Here is a 14,674-nt window from a genome sequence, read left to right as displayed (position 1 = left end):
TCAAGTGGCGTTAAATATGGACCACCTCATACGCAGCGTCTCAAATATATTGTTACCGATTTGGGAACCCCCCCCCCCCTTCACTTGTAAATATCCCCCTTTGTAATATTATCCCCTTTTATTAATTATTAAATATCGCACCCTAGGCCATCGCAACACGCAGCCAATTTTAGAATCATCCTGCTAATTATTTCCTATTCTATGTTTAATTAAGGCTCTGTATCCACTAGATTGACACCACGTTGCATTACCAAATAAGGTTAGCTCCCCTTCAATAACGCCATACCCAGCAAACTCCCTATCTCTCTGCAAACAGCTCAACAGGCGTGGGGTGCGCGCTCTCTACCTGGCCTTGGTGCTCTGCATTGGACAAGAAGGCGGGGTCGCCGAGAAGAGGCGTGGCCGTGGTTCGCCACAAGGGCGGAGCTGTTCAGCTCCGTTACCAAATAAGGCTACAAACAGAGCACGTGGGCGGGACCCAAACGGCCGAGGGCGTGTCGCGACCCCACTTCATATATGCGTTCGAGGATCGCGTTCGCGCATGAGGAGATGGGAAGAGAGAAGGCTTGAGACCAGCAGAGGTGATGCGTGCAGAGCACAAGAGGGTTGCTTGACGCGAGAGATCGTGCCTTGCCTGAGAGGAAATCCCATCATTACTGAGACTGAGAGAGCGAGAGGGTCGTGGCGTCGACGCAACCACGTTGGTTCCAGCGGTTGTCGTGTTCGCTTTAAACCACGACGCGAGGTCGGAACGGAACCTCGACGGCTGAACGAGCCGAACCGGCTGCCTTTGCCAGCTGAACGGACCTTCTCCTGCCATTCATGTCATCATCCCCGTGTGAGTCTGTCTTTGTTCTGTCCTGGGTATAAGTAAGACTGTATGGATAAGGCTGCCCTGTGTTCTTTTTACATCCATCTACCTTTGTACAACTTTGATCTTTCTTTTCCTCTGGTGTTTGTTATAATAAATGTGTGCTCTTTCTCCAAGCTTTGGTTTCGTCTTCCTCCAGTTGCTTTAGTCTTTTCTTTCCATTGGTCTACGTGGCACGATTAAAACCGCTATAATCGGGTTAGTAATTGTTAACGGCCTGGGTCGTGACTCGCTTTGCTCGGCGTGTCCATTACCGTTGCGACTCGGGCGGGGCTGTCTCCTCGCTGGTTGGGAGGTCACGGTAAGCAGGTATTCGGGGGGTCTTTTTTTTGGGTCTCTGGCCCGATTACCCTGGTCGTGGCTGACCAGTGACGTCACAGACCCCCAAGATCGGCGACGGCCAGTATAACGGACAAGGGGTTAACCCCCCTTGCTAACGGGAGAGCCGTCGTCCCAGATCTGTAACGAATGGTGCCAGGAGTGGGATTTGAGGCCCGAACCAATTTTTTTATCACATCAAAAAAAAAAATTGGTCAAAATTAAGAGCGCCCGAAATTATAGAATATCCCAAATTTGAGTCGTGCCATGGAGGACCAAGGCAACTGGATGCCGGTGGGGTTAGAAGATAAGGTAGAGTTAATGACCCAGGACCCCAGGGAGGAGGTTGGAGAAGGTGTAACACTAACAGTGGGGGTTGCAGGTGCACAAAATGGCGACGCCTCGCACGAGGTTGGAGGCGCACAAAATGGGGCCTCGCACGAGCGCGCGGTAGCCGCGCCCGCTGCGCAGATGGGGGTGGGCGACATGCAAGCCTTCATGGCCCAAATCATGGCGGAAATGAAACGGGAGAATGACGGTCTAAACAAATTGAGTAATAAAATTGAAGAAATAACTGAGGGAATGGCGAGGGACAGAGCCGCATATGAGGTAAGGGAGGCTGAGAAGGAGGTTAACCGCAGGTTGAGCGAAAAGGTCCCAAGGGTGCATGACGAGGTAAAGCGGGTCAAGGAGCACTGGTTGAGCGAAGCGGAGGAAAGCGCGGGTACAATGACGGGTATAGAGATCGCGACCCAGGGTATGGGGCAGCCAGCGACCGCTGAGGTAGGAGAGAAAATTTTATTAAAGCCAGCGGTCGTTGAGGCGAATAAAGAAAAAGTAGTGGTGGGTATAGTTGAAATTGAAAAGACGACGGAGGTAGCCCAGCAGTTGGAGGAAGGAATGGAAACTGTGCAAAGTCCGTGCTCACATCACGATGCTGTGCTCATTAATCCTTATAAAGATTGGACCAGGTGTTCGGGTGCCTCAGACAGGCAGGGTTGAAGCTGAATCCGAGTAAGTGCACCTTGTTTGCAAGAGAGGTGGCCTATCTAGGTCACGTGATCGGCCGCGAGGGGGTAAAAACGGACCCAGACAAAATTAAAGTGGTAGAGGAGTGGCCCGCACCACGTACCATCAAGGAGGTGCGGGATTTTTGGGACTCTGCTCCTACTACCGGCGCTTTGTGGCGAAATTTGCGGAGTTGGCCCGTCCCCTCCACCGGCTTACGGAGAAGGGGACGCGATTTAATTGGACGAGGGAGTGCCACGAGGCCTTCCAAAAATTGAAGGGGTGTTTAACATCCGCACCCCTTCTAGCTTACCCCACTAGCGACGGGACATTTACCCTGGACACGGATGCGAGCCAGGAAGGATTGGGCGCAGTTTTGTCTCAGAGACAGGAGGGCGTGGAGAGAGTGATTGGTTATTATAGTCGGGCCTTAAGTAGGCCCGAACGAAATTATTGTGTTACTCGCAAAGAGTTATTGGCTATGCTGGCTGCCATGAACCATTTCCACCCGTACCTGTACGGGCGGAAATTTTCGGTTCGAACTGACCATGCCTCCTTGCAATGGCTCCTTCGGTTCAAGGAACCGGAGGGCCAAATTGCAAGGTGGTTGGAAAAGTTGCAGCAGTACGATTTTGATGTGACCCATAGGGCCGGGAAGGCCCATGGTAATGCAGACGCGCTCTCTCGGCGTCCTTGTCTGGGGGAAAACTGCAAATTTTGTGCGAGACACGAGGAGAGGGAGCAATTGGGCGATTCTGCCCCGATTCTCGTCGTCGGGGCAACCCGGGTGAGAGGGCCAATTTTGCCACTAACCGCGGATGAAGAATTTGGAACTTTGGCGTGGAGCACGGCACAGCAGGAGGATCCCGTTTTGGGGCTGGTGTTCAAATGGGTCAGATTGGGGCAAAGACCAAAGGGGGAAGAGGTCACCCCCCTCGGGGTGCAAACAAAGGCGTATTGGGCTCAGTGGCAGACCCTGGAATTGAAGGATAACATCTTATATCGCAAGTGGGTGGAGGTTCCCTCTGATAGAACTTCCTGGCTGGTGGTAGTCCCTGACAAATTTAAGACCGTCATATTACAACAGGTGCATGGTACCCGCTCCGGCCGCCATTTGGGCAGGACAAAGACAACATCTCGGGTCCGCCGGAGGTTCTATTGGGTGAATATGGGGCGCGACATACAGGACTGGTGTCGGAGATGCGACGCCTGTTCTGCCAAAAAGGGACCAGCACGGAGGATGAGGGCCCCCCTTCAATTACACCAGGTGGGGGCCCCCCTTGAGCGGGTGGCTATGGATATTCTAGGACCGTTGCCCCGCACCCGCCAAGGTAATAAGTACATCCTCGTTGTAATGGACTATTTCACCAAGTGGCCGGAGGCCTACGCCCTCCCCAACCAAGAAGCCGAGGTTGTAGCGCAGGCCTTCGTGGAAGGATTTGTATGTCGGCACGCGATTCCACAGGAGCTGCACACCGATCAGGGTCGAAATTTTGAAAGTCAATTGCTAAAAGATGTGTGCAGACTCCTTTCAATTCGAAAAACCAGGACCACGCCCTTACGGCCACAATCTGACGGGATGGTGGAGAGATTCAATCGAACATTGATCCAACAACTGGCATTGTTCACCACCACCCGTCAGGATGATTGGGACGAACATCTCCCGTACTTGTTGATGGCCTACCGAACTAGCCACACGGAGCCACCGCATGCAGTCCAGCGTTGCTTATGTATGGGCGGGAGTTACGGGCTCCTGCCGACTTGCTATGCGGTCCCGTGCCAGAGACCACAGATATCCCGCCGAGGGAGGGTTACGCACGTCACCTGGAGGAAGGCATGGAGAGGGTCCATGCCTTCGCCCGCAGCCAGCTCCATCTGGCGGGGGCCAAGATGAAGCGCAGGTACGACGACCGGAGCCAGGGGAGTCAGTACGCTCCGGGAATGAAGATTTGGTTCTTTAATCCCCGGAGGCGGAAGGGGAGGTGCCCAAAACTCACCTCCCCCTGGCAAGGCCCGGGAGTCGTCCTGTCGCACGTCTGTGACGTGGTCGTTAAGATCAAAATGGGGCCACGGGCCCTCCCTCGGATGGTCCATGCCGACCGGATAAGACCTTATGCCGGCGAGCAGGCGCCCTCATGGATCGCCTCGGCTCTAGATGCCGAGGCAGGACCCAGTACCTCTTGCGACGGGGGCTCGTAGCGTCAGAGGACTGGGGGGCGGGGGGGTGATAGTGGGAGATGCCTGATTTAGAGGAGTGGCAACTCTGCCATCCCTCACACGGGGGCAAAGGAGCACTAGTTATGGGGTTTGGCAGTGAAAACTAGCCCGGGAGGGTTAGGATATCGTGTGTAGGGACCTAGAGATTGACAATAGGTGACGATAAGGTTAGGTAGTTACAATGATACCTGTAGTGGGGACGCAGGTAGATTAGTGTGGATTATAATGACGAGGGAGCGCAATAGTTTAAAGGGACGACTGGGAAGCGCAAGTTCCAGAGGGGAGTAGTTAGATGAGATGATGCCGTGTGTGTGTGCAAAAATGTATTGTGAATTGTATTGAGGATCAAAAGTGTATTGAGCAGGGTATGAGTAAATGATTGTGATTGTGAGTTGTATTGAGCATGGAAGTGTATGAAGCAGCGTATGAGGAATACTTGGTTGTGCATTGTATTGGAGTTGTGTTGACCAAATGATCCAGGGAGGAAGGAGGGTGCAGGTGGCACCAAGTGATTGCACAGGTGTGCAACTGCAGGTGTATGGAGAATGGTTGTGTGAAATACATGGAGTGTGGAATGGATGGTCGTGGAGTGAGTATGGTGGAAACTGTGGAGTGGAGTGGATGGTGCGAAGGTGTGGATGGGGGGAAAGGAGGATGGACCCCCATCACAAATACCCGGGGAGGGTAATGTAAGTGTTAGCTAGAGGGTACAGGTAAATTGTGGTTGGATATTGGCATCTGTGGTGCGTGGTGGAAGAATGATGGTTGAATGGGTGCATTAGTGTTGTGGAAATGGCTGGGCGTGTAGCCTGTTAGTGTGTGTAGTTGGTTGGGCACTCCACCACTGTGAGGATGTCGGCCAGGTGAGGCCGCAGGTGGGCTCTGGGAGCCGGTAGTTGTTGTGGATGGGGCCCGAGGATCCGGAGGACGGACCCGGGTAGCCCAGTGCCAGAGGGCACCGAGGGGTGACAGAGCCAGGAGGGGCCTTCCCCAATTAGATAGGTTAGGTGAGGAGCAGGTAAGCTCGGGTGGCAACTACAGTGGTGGAGGTGTGCAGGTGGGTAGACCTGCTGGGAGAGCTACACGACTCAGCCCTGAAATTGTGCAAGGGCACAGGGAGTTGCATCGGGGGAGTGAGACCACAAATTGAGGAAGCACCACAGTTTGGTCAATGGGAATTTGGTTCTTAAAACTACATAGAGTAAGATGGCCAATGGTTTGGCAGGGAAAGACCCCGGGTAGTGTAAAGTGTGTTAAAGTCATTTAGAGGATAGTTAGGATTAAGAATCTCCTCGCACCATCTACATGCACTCACCTGAGGTGACAAAGCTCCACACCATGCCGTGGTTTGTTGGTTTTTATTATTTTTGTTGTGCAAATTTCTGGAATGTGAGACACATCATGACGTGGGTGTGACATTGTGCTTTGTTATTCCATCTCTTCCTCCTTATGAGGATTGATGATGAATTGGGTGATGGCAAATTTTGGATCAGTGGGAGTGAAGACGAATTTGGTATAGGGGAGATATGGGGAAGACGAGACTGATAGCGACGGATTTGTAAGGTGTAGTGTAATGTGTAGGTTTTCGTAAATACGGGGAGGGGCAAGGGGGGCAGTGTAGGTCACATTTGGGGGGCGTACGTAGGGACGAACCTTTCTCAGCTCGCTCCCATGCGCCCCTCATTCTGCATTGCCTTGTTTTGATGTGTACCCTTGCGCCCTGACCCATTACTCACCTGTCTTCTGTCTCCCTGTCTCCCTGTCTCCCACCCGAGGACCGTGCACTCTGGGCACTGGGGGGGGGGGGGGGGGAGGATGTGCCGGCGCTGCATTTGTGTACCGGCACTTCCGCTGCCTGCTGCCTGAAGCCGGTACACCTATGGACCACACGATCTGTGTGGCCACCCACGTATTGACCACGGGTTTTGTGGCCCAGCACCACCCACTTATGGACCCCATGGGATGGGGCCTGGCATCTTTGCTGCTAGCATGCCGGCTTGCGGACTTTGGGAGGGGGCACCTAAGCCTAACAGGTGGACCACCCCGTAGTCGGCCCCTGTTAGCCATAAATAAAGAAGGTGGACACTTTTGTGCCCTTTCTGTGCATTCCCCCCTTAGTCCTAAATAGGCCGCACGCCAGGAAGTCCAGCCAAGTAAGAAGACAGAAGATCGCCATCGGCAGACCATCGGTTTTGAACTTTGTTTGAAATACCTGTGCACTGGATGGTGCTAACTGCATGGCTGTATTTTGGGTGTGGTGCTTTATTGGTGCTTATGGTGCTTTTATCGGTGCTCTGAGGTTGCGCTGCATATCAATGCGTGCCTCAGAGCACCCGTGGGTTGGTGTATCGGTGCAGTGCAATGCATGCCTTTCCTCTCCTTTTCAAAAACAACATCTGCATTTTGTTTCCCAAAAGAACAGGTCCTGGGTTAGTGTTGTAAATACCAAATAGTGTAGTCTCTTGTAAATAAGCTCCCCACCGTAAATGTGTAGTTTGAAATTAATTCCGCAATTCGGTTAGTTTGTGGGTGTAAGTCTGTTAGACAGAATGCAACGTGGCAGGGGGACATTTAATTCCCTGGTAAAACTGTCGCACTCAGGGTCAGTGTAATATCAGAGGGTTTTGCATCTAAGTGCCACACTAAAAGTAAAGTTGTCGGGCCAGGGACGGCCCTGGGAAAGAGAAGGGTGCAGTGTTACCGATTTGGGAACCCCCCCCCCCCTTCACTTGTAAATATCCCCCTTTGTAATATTATCCCCTTTTATTAATTATTAAATATCGCACCCTAGGCCATCGCAACACGCAGCCAATCTTAGAATCATCTTGCTAATTATTTCCGATTCTATGTTTAATTAAGGCTCTGTATCCACTAGATTGACACCACGTTGCATTACCAAATAAGGTTAGCTCCCCTTCAATAATGCCATACACCAGCAAACTCACTATCTCTCTGCAAACAGCTCAACAGGCGTGGGGTGCGCGCCCTCTCCCTGGCCTTGGTGCTCTGCATTGGACAAGAAGGCGGGGTCGCCGAGAAGAGGCGTGGCCGTGGCTCGCCACAAGGGCGGAGCTGTTCAGCTCCGTTACCAAATAAGGCTACAAACAGAGCACGTGGGCGGGACCCAAACGGCCGAGGGCGTGTCGCGACCCCACTTCATATATGCGTTCGAGGATCGCGCATGAGGAGATGGGAAGAGAGAAGGCTTGAGACCAGCAGAGGTGATGAGTGCACAGCACAAGAGGGTTGCCTGACGCGAGAGATCGTGCCTTGCCTGAGAGGAAATCCCATCATTACTGAGAGAGCGAGAGGGTCGTGGCGTCGACGCAACCACGTTGGTTCCAGCGGTTGTCGGGTTCGCTTTAAACCACGACGCGAGGTTGGAACGGAACCTCGACGGCTGAACGAGCCGAACGGGCCGCCTTTGCCAGCTGAACGGACCTTCTCCTGCCATTCCTGTCATCATCCCCGTGTGAGTCTGTCTTTGTTCTGTCCTGGGTATAAGTAAGACTGTATGGATAAGGCTGCCCTGTGTTCTTTTTACATCCATCTACCTTTGTACAACTTTGATCTTTCTTTTCCTCTGGTGTTTGTTATAATAAATGTGTGCTCTTTCTCCAAGCTTTGGTTTTGTCTTCCTCCAGTTGCTTTAGTCTTTTCTTTCCATTGGTCTACGTGGCACGATTAAAACCGCTATAATCGGGTTAGTAATTGTTAACGGCCTGGGTCGCGACTCGCTTCGCTCGGCGTGTCCATTACCGTCGTGACTCAGGCGGGGCTGTCTCCTCACTGGTTGGGAGGTCACGGTAAGCAGGTATTCGGGGGGTCTTTTTTGGGGGTCTCTGGCCCGATTACCCTGGTCGTGGCTGACCACCAGTGACGTCACAGACCCCCAGGGTCAGCGACGGCCAGTATAACGGACAAGGGGTTAACCCCCCTTGCTAACGGGAGAGCCGTCATCCCAGATCTGTAACAATATATATATCTATCTATAATTCCATTAATCTCTGTGTGTATGTGTGTATGTGTGTATGTGTGTATGTGTGTATGTGTGTATGTGTGTTTGTATGTTTGTCTGTGACCGCTGTTTCTCGACAACTACCGGTCCGATATACTTGAAACTTGCCAGGTATATTGCTGGGGACCCGAGGATGTGCCTTTTCAAGGTTTGAAATTAATCGGACAAGTAGTTACCGAGCTATGGCGATTTCTTTACCAAACACCGCAAGCCGTTCGCTTTGGACCAAACCATTTCATGTAAATAGAGGGGGGGGGGTTCTGTGGTCGTTGCGAATGGACCAAACCATTCATGTAAATAGAGGGGGGGGGTTCTGTGGTCGTTACTGCCACGTGGTTTCAAAGTTTTTTTTTGTTGTTGTTGTTTGCACGCATGTTTTTTTGCACCCACGTACGGGCACGCCCTAGGATGTTTACACACACACACCCCTACACAAATTTTTTTTTTTTTTTTTTTTTGGCAAGGAACGGGCACCCACGTACGGGCACGTCCTAGCTTATATATAGTACGGGCATGCCCTAGTATATTAAAAAATAACAAGTCAGGAGACGACGATGGTTCATGAGCGAGCGGTATTCAATGACAAAGGACGGACTATAACCGAAACAGGCCCGGACAGGCCCGGAAATGTCAAAACGAAGGTTATTGACCTTGAAATGAGATAGAAAATAATATATAATCAGTTATGAGGTTCGTTAGCTACACAATACCGAAAATTCGGTTCGATTCTGACAACTTTGAAATTTTGACCTTTGTGACCTTCAAAGGTCAAAGGTCGAAGATTCTGAAATTTGTTGGAAAACTTGTATTTCATGATGTATGTGATAATATAAAAATATGTACGACATTTCACCCTATCAGGAAGCGAACAATGTAATAAAACCATCAGAAATTGACTTTTCTAAATTTTGTGACCTTGTGACCTTGACCTTGGGGCGAAAATGAAAACTCGAGCTCCGTGGGGCTAGACACATGACATTGGCCTAACCAAATACTGAAAGCCCTGTCAGATTCCAACAACTCCCTCGGAGAAGATGTAGCATGAACTCGATTACCCCTAAAAAGACATCTTTTTCGGGCGTGGCTCCGCCCACAATGGGCGCAATACGCCCACTCTAGGCAGGACACAACTAGATCATGATATCAAGATCGGATGATATCATCGGGTAGTTATGCTGCGGACGGACAGACAGACACACACACACAGACAGACAGACAGACACACACACATGACGAATATAGTGGTCACTTGATAACTCGTGAACAAATATATTTATTTATTTTATGTATTTTATATATATACTAGTGGGGTCACCCGTGGGAATCCCATGGGCATGGACGTGTGTGACATTTCGACATATTGAGTTAGATGCTGCACATTCATTTTTACAAAATGGTTACTGGAAATTCATCAGATCCAGAAATGGTGTGATGAACACAATTCATTTATTTCACACAATATGTGACCCCTCACTCTTTTCCACCTGACACTCTCCTCTCTCCACCCTCACGCCTCTGCAATCACACTCCTCCTCACACTCCTCTCCAATACTTCCTCACATTCCTCTCCAATACCTCCTCACACTCCTCTCCAATACATCCTCACACTCCTCTCCAATACCTCCTCACACTCCTCTCCAATACCTCCTCACACTCCTCTCCAATACCTCCTCACACTCCTCTCCAATACATCCTCACACTCCTCTCCAATACCTCCTCACACTCCTCTCCAATACCTCCTCACACTCCTCTCCAATACCTCCTCACACTCCTCTCCAATACCTCCTCACACTCCTCTCCAATCCCTCCTCACACTCCTCTCCAATCCCTCACACTCCTCTCCAATCCCTCACACTCTTCTCCAATCCCTTACACTCCTCTCCAATCCCTCACACTCCTCTCCAATTCCTCACACTCCTCTCCTTCCCCTCACACTCCTCTCCAACCCCTCACACTCCTCTCCAACCCCTCACACTCCTCTCCAATACCGCCTCACACTCCTCTCCAATACCGCCTCACACTCCTCTCCTATCGCTCCTCACTTGCCTCTCCAATCGCACCTCACTCGCCTCTCCAATCGCACCTCACTCGCCTCTCCAATCGCTCCTCACTCGCCTCTCCAATCGCTCCTCACTCTCCTCCAATCGCCCCTCACTCGCCTCTCCAATCGCTCCTCACTCGCCTCTCCAATCGCTCCTCACTTGCCTCTCCAATCGCTCCTCACTCGCCTCTCTAATCGCTCCTCACTCTCCTCTCCAATCGGCTTTTTTCCGTCTCGTTTCTCTCGTTTTCTCCCGTCTCGTTCTTTTTCTTGCTGCACATGTTCAGGTTTGCATTGACGTTCGTCGACGGACTCGTTTGCCCTTCTCATTCGTTTTCTTGCTGCATCCTGTTCAAGTCTGCATTCTTCATCGATCGTCTCATTCATTTTGGAAATGGAAGTTTCCACGCAACGCATGAATTGTCACGATCCTCAAGAGGAAGTGTCTCGTAATCATCAAATGACAAATGGCAAGATTGTGAAAATGAAAGATTTCAAATAAACGTATTTAAAGTGTATGCGCACATAACTAATAAAAAAAAACGAAGAAATATCTCTCGGTAATTTCCTGATACATATTTTACTTCCGGATAATAATGTTGAATGAAATAAGAACGAAGAAATATATGTCGTTTTTGTGACGACTGTCCTCAAAAGTAAAAGTAATATATCTTAACGGAAAAGAAAAAGCGAATTTTTAATATATGTCGACATTTTCCCCGACTGTTATTTTAGGTGGTGTATTATCGTGGCGCAATTTAAAAAAATATATCTCTGCATTTTCCCGTGTGTGCGTGAATGTTCTCAATTATTTGTGACACGGAGTCTAAAACCATCGATAAAAATTAAATCAGATGGTGTATTCGAGATAAAATCGCGAGGGTGACTCAATGAATGGGCTTTATTTTACCGGCCTTTGGGAAATCATTTCGTTCTATAAACGGAAACTTTCATGGGATTCTCTTCCCGTTTTTTTTCAACCGAGTCTAAAACGATGTTAGCGACTGTTAAAAATGAAGTGATATATCGAATTAGAGTTGAAATAAACCTGTGTGAGAGAGAAAGAACACGGGCCTAACTAAACAGGCCTCAAAGCTATTCGAGTTAATAAAATTGTGGATATTTGTTTACATGAAGCCTCTCTAAGAATGGGTGTAGCTACTCTGTAAATGGAGTAAGCCACATCCTCGGACAGACAGACAGAATCACCTTCGCCTATTATAATTATAATATATATATTGTTAAGGCCCGCGGATAAGGATGTTGGTTTGCCGAGCGGATGGCACCGCGGCCTAACAGTTACCCCGATTAACCCGATCCCCGAACGTTGGCCGGATCGCGCCACAGCTATTCAATATGGAAAAGACAAAAGCGACACGGATGTGAAGAAGGAGGAGAGGAAAAGGTTGGCAAATACTACTAAATTTATTTACTATTTACAGGCTCAAAATAACCAAGGAGAAGGAAAGATAAGAAAATAATATACAGAAGATTTTAGAGACACAGTGAAAATCGCTAGCTTATCTAAACAGACTTAATTAATACCCAGGACAGAACAAACGAAGACGACTCACACGGGGAATGATGATAGGAATGGCGGAGGTGGATGGCTTGGAGGGGGGGGGGGGGGGGAGGCCGGTCCAAGGGGTCCTGCAGCACGGTCGGCGCGTTTAGCAGCCGCCGTTCCTTCGCGGCCCTGCTCAAAACCACCATCCAGGCCCCAAGCGGCTGTTGAGTGTTGTTGCTGCTGTGGCCGCCGCTGCTGCTGCTGCTGTGGACGTCGCGTGCTTTTCCAGGACTACAACAGGCTTTGTGCTTCCCTGGATGATGATCTCCTTGGATGATCTCTATGTTCTCTTGGTCCAACAACTCTTTCTCTTTCTTGGTCCGACCACTCCTCACCATCGACAACCCAATGCAACCAACGCAACCACTGACCACCACAACGCAACCACTGATGACTCAACGCAACCACTGACGACCAACCCCTTGCTTCTTGCGCGCGCGCCTTTATAGCGCCTCCGGCGATCAAGCCGCCGGCCTTCAGGATACGCCCATCGGTGTGCTCACCTCGGCCATGGTTGGTCGCGCGACCCTCTGGCTCCGCCCTTGATGATGACGGGTGGGCACGCCTTTCTTCCCCGACCCGAGCACATGTTCAATGGTGGTTTTGGAGGGGATGTAATTGGCAAATTGAGGCTTGGCCATGACAAAAGGGGAAATGGAGGTTTTGGGAATGGGAATGAAGAATGAAGGGAATCTATCTTATTTCACTTGGTGCAATGGAGTGTCATTTTAATGGAAGACAAAGCCTTAACCTAATACACAGAATAAGGAAATAAACAACTGAACAGGGATATTATAGTGTCCTTCATGTATGCTTTATTGAACTAACTACGGGAACGCCCTTTGACCTTTATACACACTGGAGCAAGGAGGGCTCAGACTAAAACAATAATTCACAACCATTTACTATACAATACAACACAATCAAAAAAACTCAATCCTCATATCCGCAACACTGCACCCTCCTCCTCTTAGGCACGTCCCGGGCCTATAACTTTAATTTAGTGTGACACGTAGGTGTAGTTCCCTCTACTTTTAACCTGACCCTGAGTGCGACAGTTTTAAAACATAAATACATATGTCCCGCTGCTCCATTGCACCCTACCTAACAGACTCATGCCCACAGCTAACCGAATTGCGGAATCGTCTTCAAACTATACATTTACGGTGGGGAGCATTATTTACAATGGTTCTACTTTATTTACAAAACGCAACCCAGGACCTGTGATTGTTCTTTCTGGGGGGGAGACAGTCTGCTCTGCATCGACGCACCATGAAAGCACCCAAAATGCACCAAAGCACCCTCAAGCACCAATCGGGGCACAGTCATCATTGTTCATGAATAAAAATAAAAACAACAACCCCTAACCCTGCAGGTGGTCTCTTGCTCTTCGGCTCCCTCTGCTGGCTATTATTATTTTCCTGGTGTTGTCATCTTCCTTTGCTGGCGGCCTATTTGCACTATTAAAATGCACCCAACGTGTCCATTTTTATTTATTTTATTTATGGCCCACAGGGCCGACTAGTGTGGTTCACCTGTGGGGCATCGGTGCCCTGTGATCAAGGTCCGCCAGCAAGATTCTGGGCCTTCATGGCCGGTTACAGCAGAGGGGCCATGCCCCAACCCATGGGGTCCATAAGTGGTGCTCGGCCACAGACATGTGGTCCATAATGTGGTGCATCGATGCAGACAGCTGTTTCTGGGAGTTCCGGGCGCACAATGGCGGACTCACGCACGCTCCCCTCGGCGCCCAGTGGCGCACAGGTCCTCATGTGGGAGACAAAGGGGGGGAGAGACAGATGAGCGAGGGGTAAGGTCACAAGGGTACACATCAATAAGGCAATGCAAGGTGAAGTGCGTACGGAGAGCGAAGTGAGAAAGCTCGTCCCTACCGTACGTCACCCCCCCCTGTCACGTACACTACCCTTGCCCTTACCCCATATTTACAAAATCTACACATTTACAAATTCGTCACTACTGTCACATCTTCCCCATATTTCCCCTGCACCAAATTTGTCTCCACAATCCCTCTAACCAAAATTTGCCATCACCCAATTCATCATCAATCCTCATAAGAAGGGAGAGATGGAACAACAAAGCACAATGTCACACCCACGTCATGATGCGTCTCACAATCCAAACATTTGCATCATAAAAAATAATCAAAACAATCTGACATGGTGTGGAGGTATGTCATCCCAGGTGAGTGGATGCAGATGGTGCGAGGAGACTTCAATCCTAACTATCCTCTAAATGACTTTAATACACTTTACACTACCCGGGGTCTTTCCCTGCCAATCCATTGGCCAACTTACACTATGGGTTCTAAAAACCAATTCCCATTGACCAAACTGTGGTGCTTCTCAATTTGGGGTCTCACTCCCCCGATTCATCTCCCTGTGCCCTTGCACAATTTCAGGACTGGGGCGTGTAGCTCTCCCAGCAGGTCTACCCACCTGCACACCTCCACCACTGCAGTTGCCACCCGAGCTTACCTAGTTCCTCACCCTAACCTATCTAATTGGGGAAGGCCCCTCCTGGCTCTGTCACCCCTCAGTGCCCTCTGGCACTGGGCTACCCCGGTCCGTCCTCTGGATCCTCGGGCCCCATCCACAACAACTCTACCGGCTCCCA

This window comes from Myxine glutinosa, chromosome 6, assembly GCF_964187855.1.
Source record: "Myxine glutinosa chromosome 6, kmMyxGlut1.1, whole genome shotgun sequence".
NCBI lineage: Eukaryota > Metazoa > Chordata > Myxini > Myxiniformes > Myxinidae > Myxine > Myxine glutinosa.
This window is presented reverse-complemented; position numbering follows the sequence as displayed.